The sequence below is a fragment of the Lissotriton helveticus genome, chromosome 4_1, assembly GCF_964261635.1.
Source record: "Lissotriton helveticus chromosome 4_1, aLisHel1.1, whole genome shotgun sequence".
In the NCBI taxonomy this organism is placed as follows: domain Eukaryota; kingdom Metazoa; phylum Chordata; class Amphibia; order Caudata; family Salamandridae; genus Lissotriton; species Lissotriton helveticus.
This window is the reverse complement of record NC_136063.1, coordinates 145,017,697-145,029,863: the sequence shown is the minus strand read 5'-3', so window position 1 is coordinate 145,029,863 and position 12,167 is coordinate 145,017,697. Positions and strand designations below refer to the sequence as shown.

The 12,167-nt window shown below is 46.8% G+C and overlaps 1 pseudogene; it reads right to left on the bottom strand.

The window, feature by feature from the left end:
* Positions 1-298: 298 nt before the first annotated feature.
* LOC144827963 (serine/threonine-protein kinase mos-like) lies at positions 299-1,540 on the bottom strand (annotated as a pseudogene).
* Between the last annotated feature and the right edge of the window lie 10,627 nt (positions 1,541-12,167).

Sequence of the window (12,167 nt, the reverse complement as noted above, 5' to 3'; positions counted from 1 at the left end):
TTCTGATGCCCCAGTCCAAGCCTGAGAAACCCATACTCAGACTTCGTGGCCTGGCCCCAGACTTGGAACTCCCATACTCTCACTCCAGAGGCCTGAGTCCAAGCCTGAGAGACCTATACTCCCTCTCTTTGGCCTGACACCAAGCCTAAGAAACCCATACTCCCAGTACACGGTTTGATCCCAAAGCTGGGAGACTCATACTCCCACTCCAAGGCCCGAGTCCAAGCCTGAGAGATACATACTCCCATTCTGAGGCCTGACTCCAGGGCTGGGAGATACAAACCCCCACTCCGAGGCCTTAGTCCAAAATGGACAGATCCATACTCCCACTGCACGGTTTGACCCCAAGCCTGAGAGACCCACACTCCCACTCCGAGGCCTGACTACTGGCGTGTGCAGGCAGCGTGAGCAGCGCTCCTCTCTTGTTTTTTCTTGAGCTTTTTGTCCCCGGGCCTCTCCTCGGGCTTTGCCCCCAGCAGCGCTTGATGATGCCTTTGAATGGGGCTCCTTGTTTTCTCTTGAGCTGTTTGTCCTCGGGCTTCGCCCCCCAGCAGCGCTCGATGATTCCTTTGAATGGGGCTCCTTGGGCCGTGGGGCTGCTGAAGGCGGGCCCGGTGAGGGGCGGCCGCAGGTGATAGGCCACCCCGGCATAGAGCACACACTGCCTCTCCCCGCCGGTGAAGGGCGTCTAGCGGCTCACCATCTGCCACAAAGTGATGGCGAAGGAGTAAATGTCGGACTTGCGGGTGGATGGCAGGCCGCGCAGTAGCTCGGGGGTGCGGTGCGTGTAGGTGCCGCCAATCTCACACGTCTTGGCGGGTTGAGTGCGGGCCTCTCGGTGCTGCAGGCGCAGCGAGCAGCCGAAGTCACCGATTTTGCAGCAGGTGTAGATGCCGTGCTGTGCTAGCAGCACGTTGGCAGGTTTCAGGTCCAGGTGCACGATGCTGTGCGACTGCAAGAAGGTCAGACCCCGGGCCACATCGCTGGCGTAACTGAGACTGCTGGAGGTGCCAGTGCCTATTTCCCAGGGCTGTCCGTCTTCCCCATAGGCCATTCCGGGGTTTTGATTGCTATAGATGGCGTGATGCAAGGTGCAGCTGCCCGTGTATTCCATGATGACAGCGCCCAGGCTGTCGGGATCCTCTGAGCCGCAGGGGACGGCCGCCTGCACCCGCACCAGGTTATCGTGGCGGGGCAGCTGCGCCACGTTCAATTCGGCCCAGAAGCTCCGCCTGGCTGGAGGCCAGCCGGTTTTTTTGCAGGGCACTTCACCTTCTTCACAGCCATCGTTTCGCCACGATAAGTTGCTCGGTAGACGTGGCCAAAACCTCCAGCCCCGAGAGGGTACAGTAGAGACACTTTGGCCCAGTTGATGGAGCACCAGGCCAGGCGTAGGGGCCTGCGACGCTCCCGGCCATCGGAGGAGGTTACGGACAGGGGCTCGCCTTGCGGGAGAGCACGAGCGGGCTGCTGCTGTAGGCCCGCAGCTCCACTGAGAATTTCTCGGGAGGAAGTGCTCCAATAGTACAGGGGACGGCATGCCGGCTCAGAAAGCGTGCGCGTTGGAGTCCCTTCACTTCACCACGTCGTAAAGTGGACGGAGGCGCCATTAGGTCTACGCACTGATTGTAGGGAGGGCCCCATGCTTCGCATCAACAAGAGACAGCTAGAGTCACTTGCTACAGCGCTATCTCAATAGATGCACCTTTATTCTACCCCCGTTTCTGTGGACGTGAACTGTTGCCTCCATACCTAGTTCAGCTTTTCTTCTTGAACCCAGCTGCACTGCAAAATTGGGGACAGTGCTGAGGAGCCGCAGCCGGCCCGCGAGTGGGCTCCTGAAGCCGGAGTCACAGCCTGTGATGAAGACCGCGCGGCCCCGGGGATCAATGGGGTGCTCCGCCCGCGCCGGCCGCCCAGCGCCAGCCAAGCGAGGGTGGGCACCGTCAGCACCAACGGGGCGCACAGCGGGCCCAGGCCCCAGCAGAGGAGGAGCAGCAGCAGCGGGAAGCCGGCTGGTATTTTTCGCTTTTCTTGTCTCTGTTCCCTGCTTGTGCGCGATTTTCTTGCCTGTGTGTGTGGCTCTGTGTGTGTGTGTGTGGGGGATCTGAGTGCGTGCATGGGGCTCTGTGTGTGTGGGGCTCTGTGTATGTGGGGGGAGCTCTGAGTGTGTGTGTGGGGTTCTGTGTGTGTGTGTGTGGGGCTCTGTGTGTGTGGGGCTCTTTATGTGTATGTGGGGCTCTGTGTGTGTGGGGGGCTCTGTGTGTGTGTGGGGGGCTCTGTGTGTGTGTGGGGCTGCGTGTGTGTGTGGGGCTCTGTGTGTGTGGGGGGCTCTGTGTGTGTGTGTGGGGCTCTGTGTGTATGTGTGGGGCTCTGTGTGTGTAGGGGGGCTCTGTGTGTGTGTGTGAGGCTCTGTGTGTGTGGGACTCTCTGTGTGTGTGTGTGGGGCTCTGTGTGTGTGTGTGTGTTGGGCTCTGTGTCTGTGTGTGTGTGTGTTGGGCTCTGTGTGTGTGGCTCTTTGTGTATGGCTCTCAGTGTGTGGCTCTGTGTGTGTGTGTGTGTGTGGCTCTGTGTGTGTGTATGGCTCTGTGTCCGCTAATACTCTCTACTACTCTCTAATGCTCACCTATTGCCATTGTAAATGACAATACAATTTATTTATGTTTTAAAAAAACTAAAAATGAAAAAAATGCCATTTGCAATGCCAATAGCTCTAACATTAACAAAGCAGAGACCATTGCATTGTAAATGCTTGTTTTGTTATGCACAGCAGAGGAGGAGCAGCAGCAGCGGGAAGCCGGCTGGTATTTTTCGCTTTTCTTGCCTCTGTTCCCTGCTTGTGCGCGATTTTCTTGCCTGTGTGTGTGGCTCTGTGTGTGTGTGTGTGGGAGGGCTCTGAGTGTGTGCGTGGGGCTCTGTGTGTGTGGGGCTCTGTGTATGTGGGGGGAGCTCTGAGTGTGTGTGTGGGGTTCTGTGTGTGTGTGTGTGTGGGGCTCTGTGTGTGTGGGGCTCTTTATGTGTATGTGGGGCTCTGTGTGTGTGTGTGGGGCTCTGTGTGTGTGTGGGGCTGCGTGTGTGTGTGGGGCTCTGTGTGTGTGTGTGGGGCTCTGTGTGTGTAGGGGGGCTCTGTGTGTGTGTGTGAGGCTCTGTGTGTGTGGGACTCTGCGCATGTGTATGGGGCTCTGTGTGTGTGTGTGTGTGTGTTGGGCTCTGTGTGTGTGTGTGTGTGTTGGGCTCTGTGTGTCTCTTTGTTTATGGCTCTCAGTGTGTGGCTCTGTGTGTGTGTGTGTGTGTGTGTGTGTGGCTCTGTGTGTGTGTGTGGCTCTGTGTCCGCTAATACTCTCTACTACTCTCTAATGCTCACCTATTGCCATTGTAAATGACAATACCATTTATTTATGTTTTAAAAAAACAAAAAATGAAAAAAATGCCATTTGCAATGCCAATAGCTCTAACTTTAACAAAGCCGAGACTATTGCATTGTAAATGCTTGTTTTGTTATGCACTGAGAGATTAAGCGATTTGCCCAGAATCACAGGATATTGAGCGTCACTCCCGAGACTCGAATCCGGTTCCCCAGATTTGAGAACGACCGCCCTAGCCCGTTAGGCCACATCCTATGTTTTATGAACAAGGATAGAAAACAACAAAATGGAAGTCAAAGAAGGTTCATGACCTGGAAGTCAAAAATATTCATGGTACAATATAGATAAGAATGCGAGGAAATCATTTGCAAATGAAGCATAATGTCAAAGGTCACCAGCAGGTCTGGACTAGTTCTGTGTTGGCAGGTACCCTTCGAAAGCTCAAAGAGCAAAAGGTACTGTCTGTTGGAATCAGGCGAAAATCTCCAAAAACAATTTCCAAAACCAGTGCTGCAGGGCAAAGGCCTCACCTTTGTGTGGCTCCATAATCTCTGGGTGTGCAGGGCTGTTATTGGGCGCGATGTGCCCTCTGCAGTGGGCAATGGCCCTGCAAAACTGGCTCTGGACCATAAACTGTCGTGTGCATCCTATTAACTGCTTAACCGCGGGGGCAATTCCGCTGCGGTACGGTGGTTTAGCGGAGTGGGCGGGGCCGCGTCGGCCAACGGACATACGCAGCACTACGGAGGTGGTGCTCACGACGGCCGTTGGCCAACGAATGCAGCGAAGCGGTTAAAACATTTATGAGGTTGTCTTTTTTCCCTCTGTTGATCAGCCAAAATCCATGAAGAGGAAGTCTCTTCCAGCCGCTCCATACAAGAAGACCAGAGAGACTCACTCTCATAGCCCAGGAGAGTGGCAATGAACAGCACCAAAGATCCCTGGAGTGGATGTCTTGGTGCACTGAACCCACAGACCCGTATGACCTTTATTCATTCATGAAGGTCAACTTGAAATGAGAGTGCTGACTCTAGTGGAACTACATATAGCATTTCAACATGGTAGGCACGAGCCCACGTGACATAAGCAGATATTCTCTGGTCGGTGTGCCGCGGTCCATTATAATGCACGCGAGTGACGTTTGTGTCAGCGGCCAGTGTTTGTTCTGCCCTGCCTTTGGGTGATGCATGCTGGTAGGCTGCCAGGCTCCACATTATTTTGCATTAAAAACGTCATGGTGCAGACGGACTCAGTGAAAGATACTGGATGCATGTATTAAATGTTGGAAATGTACCTATTTAATTATTTATTTGTATAATATAAATATTGTAGTGATGGTGGGGTTGGAATGTAGTATTAGACTTCTTGGTATTTACGTCTTGTGCATGGTTTGTGTTTTAGTCGATTGAAATGCATAGAGCGAACTTGGTTGGTTTTAACTAACGGCTGGTATGTGATTTTAATGTCGATTTGTAGTAGCTTGCTAATTGCTGTCTGTTAAAATGGAATTATGACAAAATGTATATAAATCTCCCTGCTTGGGAAGAATGTCACCTTATTTACCATGTGATCTAAATTCAATGGTGTCATCGACTATTGCTATGTCTACTAGAATAAAAAAATTCAGCAGTCATGGCGTTATCAGCATGATAATGGACCTCCCACATTTGCCACATAATCCACCATCTGCTGCATAATTTACAGATATGCCCCAAAATATTTTAGTTTCTAGATAGAGTAGCCTCATCAGGGGTAGCAAACGCTATATAAATACAAACCTCTTTCCCTCTTCTATCCCGCCACCTACCCTTCTGTACCCAAAGAACTGAATACCATATCCACCACTCAAATTACTTCATATTTTACTATACTAATTTTCAACACTAATCCTTTATGGGTTCCGGAGTAGCGTGCTACTCGCCAGAAAAGCGCTTCAACACCCATCAGGAGTAATAGGCGCTATATGAATGCAAACCTTTCTTCCCCTTTTATCCCTCCACTATCCTTCTCACTCCAAATAACTGACTAATATCCACCACTCAAATTACTTTCATATTTTACCATACTAATTCACCCCTAATCCTTTATTGGTTTCCGGAGTAGCGTGCTTCAACACCCCATCAGGGGCAACAAGCGCTATATAAATACAACCCTTTTTTCCTCTTCTATCCTTCTGCTATCCTTCCAAATCCAAATACCTGACTAACCTATAAATGACTAACCTATCCCCACTTAAAATGTACTTGCGTGTTTCACTATACTAATTCAACACTAATCCTCTATGGGTCCCGGAGTAGCGTGCTACTCGCCGAAAAAGCACTTCAATGCCTCGTCAGGGGTCGTAAGCGCTATACAAATGCAATTACAATTACAATACAATACACGTTTCTTCTCAGCAGCAGACTTGTCCCCACTATTACCTGATCACTCTTTAGTTGCTGATTGCTATAATCAGATAGTAAATTAGTATTAATGAGGTGCAACTTTACCTACACTGTATAAATAGTTGTCGAAATGCCAAAATAATTTGATAAATCGACTGGCTCACTGTGAGCAACCTTCTACCCTGCTCGGTGTGATCTTTCTCCTCCCTCCTCCTCTATGAATGGTAGGGCAGCCCACCAACACTCCTTAACACCTGCTGCCAGTGTATATAACTTCCCATATTGTTCCGCAGTATGCATCATAATTTGAATTTCTTCCCGCACAATTTTGTCAAGCCTGCCCAGGCGGGGAAAGACCTTGGGGCTGAAAGCGCTTTAGCTGCCTTGATCAAGTTCTGTGGGTAGGGGCTGACATCCTCTGTGCCAAACAAATCCAGAAGTATTCCCTTGTTTTTTAGGTGGAGCCTGGGCAGCGCATGCGCTGCTCTGCGTGGAATGTTGTACTAAAGTGTCAACTTGAAAACCCGCCCACTCTTCACCTATATTTTTCATTGGCTTGTGCCATTGTCCTTTGTAAACGCTGGCATCTGATTTGTTAATATGCTTGTTAGTCCCTCCTTAGTACCGCCTTGTCTTCAATTGTAACCTCTCATGAGGACACCCCCTTCTATTTTGTTTAATGGTTTTCTCCTGCCTGCAGCAGGCAGGAAGCTCTCACGCAACATATTATTTTTTTTGCATAGCACGATACGTCATGCTGATAGTGGAGCCTGTGCCTTTGCTTTACTTGCTGGGTCAAACGCAGCAGCGACCCATGCAGGTAAGAGCAAAGGAGCTAGATTTCGACAGACGACGACGAGGGAAAATGATTTATTTATTTAATTTTCCCTAGTGGTCATCTGCCGAATCCCCCCTAACCCTGCCCCACTGCTCTTACCTGCACGGGCTGCTGCTGGCCGAACAAGGCTGCATGTTTATTTTTTTACTATTTAATTCTTTTTTTTTTTATTTCCTCTGCCGCACTTACACTTTAATGTCAGCCGTGCCCTTTTCCTTAGACGAGCCTTGTCCAAAGAAAAGGGGCGTGCGTGGCTGCCATTAAAGTGAAAGCGCGGTATGGGGAGCTTTTACATAAAAAATCATTTGTTTGTCAACTAGGCTCGTCTAAAGAAATGGGTATGGCCTGCATTAAAGTTAAAGTGCTGCATGGCCGTTTTTACGAACTAGCATTTGTAATGCAATAGGTGTCGCATTTACGAAACTCTCGTAAATGCGAGACCTATTGCATTGCACATGCTTGTTTAACTTCTTGTGGCCACTGTTTCGAAGCTCTATGGCTGCCCCGCTCTGTATGCCTAACCTTTTCAGCAGTGAAGTGTAATCCTTAAACCTGACTAGAGGACAGGTGTGAAGTCACAGGAAGGGTGAAATTTGTTTTGATCACATTATTCCCCATTTTGAAATAAACAGCATGGCGCCCTCCTCTGACAACAAAAGACAAAATAAGTTTCCATCAAATGGCAATTAAAGGGCAGACTCGCTGGTGCCTTTAAACAGATAAGTATATACATTTGATGTATAAGACAGAACAGAACGCACAATTTAATAGTAGTTTGTTTAATTTGCTTAGAACTGTGATATCAATCATAATGTGCAGCCCTAATAAACAAATATTGAGCAAAAGAAAGATTGCATTCTGACATCTGGAATAAAAAGTGCTTTATCAGTCATTCTATTTAATGCACATGCTATGCAGCTGTATGTAGGTGGTCCTAAGTACCAGAACTGAACCCTCTGCAGACATCTAAGTGTAACCGGCAGGAGGGGGGTCTCATTCATGTGTTCAGTCTCAGAATTTAGGAGGAAGGGCAATCACTAAGGTGATGATAGGACACCTCACTGTGCCAAATTACTGCATAATCTGCTGTAGCGGATTATGAAACTAAGTATCATTATAAAAATATAAAGTTATGAATATTAACTAGTTGTTAAAAAGAAAAACAAAGGTTTCTTGCAGAGCAAAGTTTCAATATGTATAGACTAAAACATTCAACGGTTTTAAAAGTCCCAAAACACACCAGTCAAGGCGCTTTTATTTAAAATCACAGGACCATCAAAAAATAATGCACAGTGGAGCCGTGGAGGAATAGTGGCCATTCAGAATTCATCAGTGGTTTTATGTAGAAGTGTTGTGTATTTTATAGTACTCTTGCGAAATATTGTTTGTGTTGAAAACTATACTCATTGCGCCTTTTGATGTCTCTTGAAAACTGTGTTACCTGCATAACAGTGATCAAGTACAGTTATGCAGCGCACAGTACAGTGTTGTCCAATATGAATATTTATCCTTTCCCTGTTTGTCTAGTAAAGTGCAGGCACATGCAACATTGGGCTGATTCACAAAGAAGTTGTAAATGTACATTTTACATCTATGTCCAAGTGTAAATGTACTACTTTCTAGAATTCAGAAATTCCAAACTCAATCCGCATGGAAAGGTGCACCCGGTGCAGGTTTCCATGCCCAGAGCTTGGAAAACGTTGTAATTTCCAAATTGGGGTCCCATTTCCTCTGTATGGAGATCTACGTGGTTGAATGGAAACCCTAGTGCAAATGCATGTTTGCCTCCATGGGGAAAATATGTTTTTCCTGTATAGAAACTCCTTCCTATGTGACCCCACCAAATTTGGGGGTGATCCCTTTACCTTCCTACCCTGGAAAATGATTGAACGCAGCCATTGGGTGTAGTAAAAACACGACCATCAGGCTGTAAATGGAAATGTGGGAAGTTTTTGCATTCTCATAAATAGCTGTTTGTGGGCGTTCACAAAACAGTCAAGGCTGGTCACACCTTGGATGGTCCTAAATTCCACCCCTCGAGTGTGATTTACGGGAGCTGAGATCTTCACACTTGTGGCACCTATAAAATGGCTTACAGCTGCCAGGAATTCCTTTTCACAATGCTGGCCAGCACACATTGGGCAAATTTTATTTTATAAACTTTCATTTACAACTGCATGTATCTTTGTGAATAGGCCCTTCCTTATTTTTGTAAATGAGTTTGCCCCTTTCGCGGTCCATCGCTTTGTATATGTTTGGTTGCCTTCTTTAAATGTGATGTTGTGAGGATACTGTCCATATCGCTGTCTAACTGACAGAATTTGCAATAGTGTATTGTGTTTCTGGTGTACTTCATGCTTCATGGTTTTTGTACAATGACCAAACATTAGTGTGTCCTTTCAACAGCCACCCACAATATGGATGAGTCTTGAATACATGTTTCGCGTGCTCTGAAATAGATGAGGCAAATTCAAGATTGCGTTTTGTCTTTGCAGATTATAAGCCCCAGTCCATGGAGGACGTTTGGTGGCAAAAAGAAGAGGATGAGACAAATCTTATCTATTGACTGAGTTTTTACCCTAAGTCAATACACTGGTGACATTGAAAAGGTACAGATGCCACACTCTTGGTAGATTATCCTTCCTAATACTGACTCTAACCTAATCCAATCCCTGTTATCCTATTTTACTGTATGACATGTTCAGCTCTCATGCATGTTTTCCTGTCTACCAGACCAATTGTTACTCGTCTTCTCGTCATGTAAAGCACTCTGATACCCTCGAGGGTCACTTTCGCGCTATACGAAACTTTATAAATAAATGAAATAAAATAAGAGGAGGAGGAGAAGGAGTTTGTTGGCTGCCACAGGCATTGCAGTGTAGACTGCTCACAGCAATGATTGGCTGTGCTGCTCTTTCGTATTGTTGGGTTGACCTATCAGACTCTCTAGCAGTACCAGATAGGCTGGCTTGAAAAGCTCACGGTGTGGGCCAGATTTTTGGTCACAACCCATGGGATTAAAAAACGGTCCCACACACTTGCCATTTCATGCCGGCCCAGCTGGCAATGCCAGAGCAGAGCACTGTTCCCCCGCCCTTTTAACCTGAAGAGATCCAATGTTTTTGGTCAATTTCCCTTTTTTTGGACGCACAAGGAGAAGGCCAGCCTGCTTTTCCTACCTATAGACTATCCCACCATGTTTTTGGAGAAATACTGCTGGAGGCATTGTATTACTCATAATCAGGGCTTGGTGGTGGTGTGATGTCATGTAAAGGTGGCAACACAACATGCACAAAGGAATCTGCCCATAAGCCCACATATCAGATGTACCGTGGTGCCATCCATCCACAGTATCTAGGCTATCAGCACCTCCTTTTCTACTTGCGGCAATTCATTTTGCAGCACCACCTACTCGGACATATCAGAGCACCATTGTTGCAGACTGTGTGCGCCATCTTTTATGGGGTCTCCGTGCCACACTGATGGCTTGCAACATATTTGCATCATCTCTATTTCATTGTCGTCCTGCTGCTGTTTTTTTTGTACTTCTGGACTTACACCCGGGACCCTGCTGAGTCTTGATGGGGTTCACCACGGTGTAGCGGCCGTGCGTGGCTACTACTATATAGTTGTGTGGATTTTGCTATTGTTTATCCCCTAAGCTGCCTTATTCATCTGGAACTGTAGTGAGCTCCGGGCCTTTTACATCTTCTGGCATCCAGGTCCACACCTTGTGCTGATGGCAGAGCACTTACTATCTGCTATCACCTGGGTGCTTCTGTTCTCGGCTTCTTGCTCGCTCTGAGTCCTGCAGCCTTTAGGCCCAGACTGGCTTTATGACTTTGGCTGAACAACATTTAGTCTACTGATGGCCCTCCTGTGCTTGAATATGTCAAGATTTGCCCCTCATTCTATGCAAAAATACTTCAAACAGAGTATGCAACAGGATGTAGCTTATGTTTTTGAGAATCTTCAAGAACACGTGAAAGGGTCATCAAAACTAGTCTCCGTCACTTCTCCACCCCATTCAAGCTCTCAGACTGAAAGAAAAGAGCTTTTTATTGTTGACAGGAATCTAACTTTAGTCGGAATTCCAAACACAACTCAAGCTTTTAACACTGTCCTAAAGTTTGGTGGGATCTTCCAATGTAGTCTGCATTTGTAGACAGAGTACATAAGTAAGCACCTGTTTAGGACCCACAAGAAATACCTCTATTTGTTCCATGTCCAGTTTCAGCACACTACTTCCTAGTCAGTCAGAAATCTTGCATAGACTTGACGAGGTGTTCTTACATTTATCCTTAGGCCATGTGTTATATCGCCTTTTAAATATATTTTATTGAATATTCTATATTCCTGAATTTGTTCCTATATCTTGTCCCTTTCCTTTTAAGTAGGATGTATACTTATGATTGTAGCACATGCCTTTCAGTTGCCTTCATTCTTATTAGAATGTGTATCTGGTCATTCTGCAACTGGGCGCTGTTACAGCAGTACTGTGCCTTCTGGATTAAATCTCATCTTGAACATCTCCTTGTTTCCTGGTTTGTTTCTATTTAAAGAATTTAACACCATTGGCTTGAAGATTAGGCCCTGATTTATATCTCGGTGGGATGTATACTCTCTGGCGGTTGTGACGGAGAATGCATACCACCATGGTAAAGGTCCACCCACCCATTTTAGAGGCGGGTGGACCTTAGGTTAATCACACCTAATTTAGATGGGTGGAATTATAGCTCAGTTTTCACTGCCCATCACTATGAAAACCTTGGTGGGTAAGGGGCCAAGTGAACACTACTAAATGCTCCCGTCATGACCGGACTCCCATGATGGGGGGAGCATTTTCTTTTTTTCTTTTCGGAAAGAAAATCCCATGATGACGGAGTCCAGCACCAAACTCTTAACATAATTTACAGGAACGGCCATGGCGAAGGCTCCAGTCAATGCTTTAGAAATTATCCCCAGTTTGGTGATCATTTTTTAATTTAGTTGGCGTAACATCTGTCAGGGTGACAGAGTAGTTTACTCCGTCTCCCTGATGAAAAAACAGGTCTTCCGGCATAATATAAAGTAGGCCCTAAATTGTATGTTATCAGCCTCAGAATTTATGTTGGATATTTGAGTAACTCTTGAAGCCCTGTTAGGGCCGCCTCAAAGTGCTGAAGGAGTCAGAGATAGAAAAGAGAGAGAAGGAGATAAGACGACAGGACACCAGGCTGAGGGAATGAGGAAGGAGAAGTTTGAATAGAATGTGTATACCCCAAGACATTAGTATCTCACTGGGAAGAACAGCAATGCTTTATGGGTAACTGGCTTTAGGAGCTGACCAGTAGATAAGCAGGGAAGGAAGAAGGAAAACTGTTAGGTGGCAGGAGAGATCAGAAGAGGGAAGGAGGTTATTGTAAAGTTCGAGGTGACACTGAGAAGAATCAGGGGTTGACAAAGTTCAAATCTTGGTATACTCAGGGCCACTGGAATTATGCAATCCAGCTGCGTTTTCTGCATAATTTTGGATTTGATGCATTTGACATATAATGCATCATATGCTGCATAATCTGCAGATGTTAATAAAAACATTTT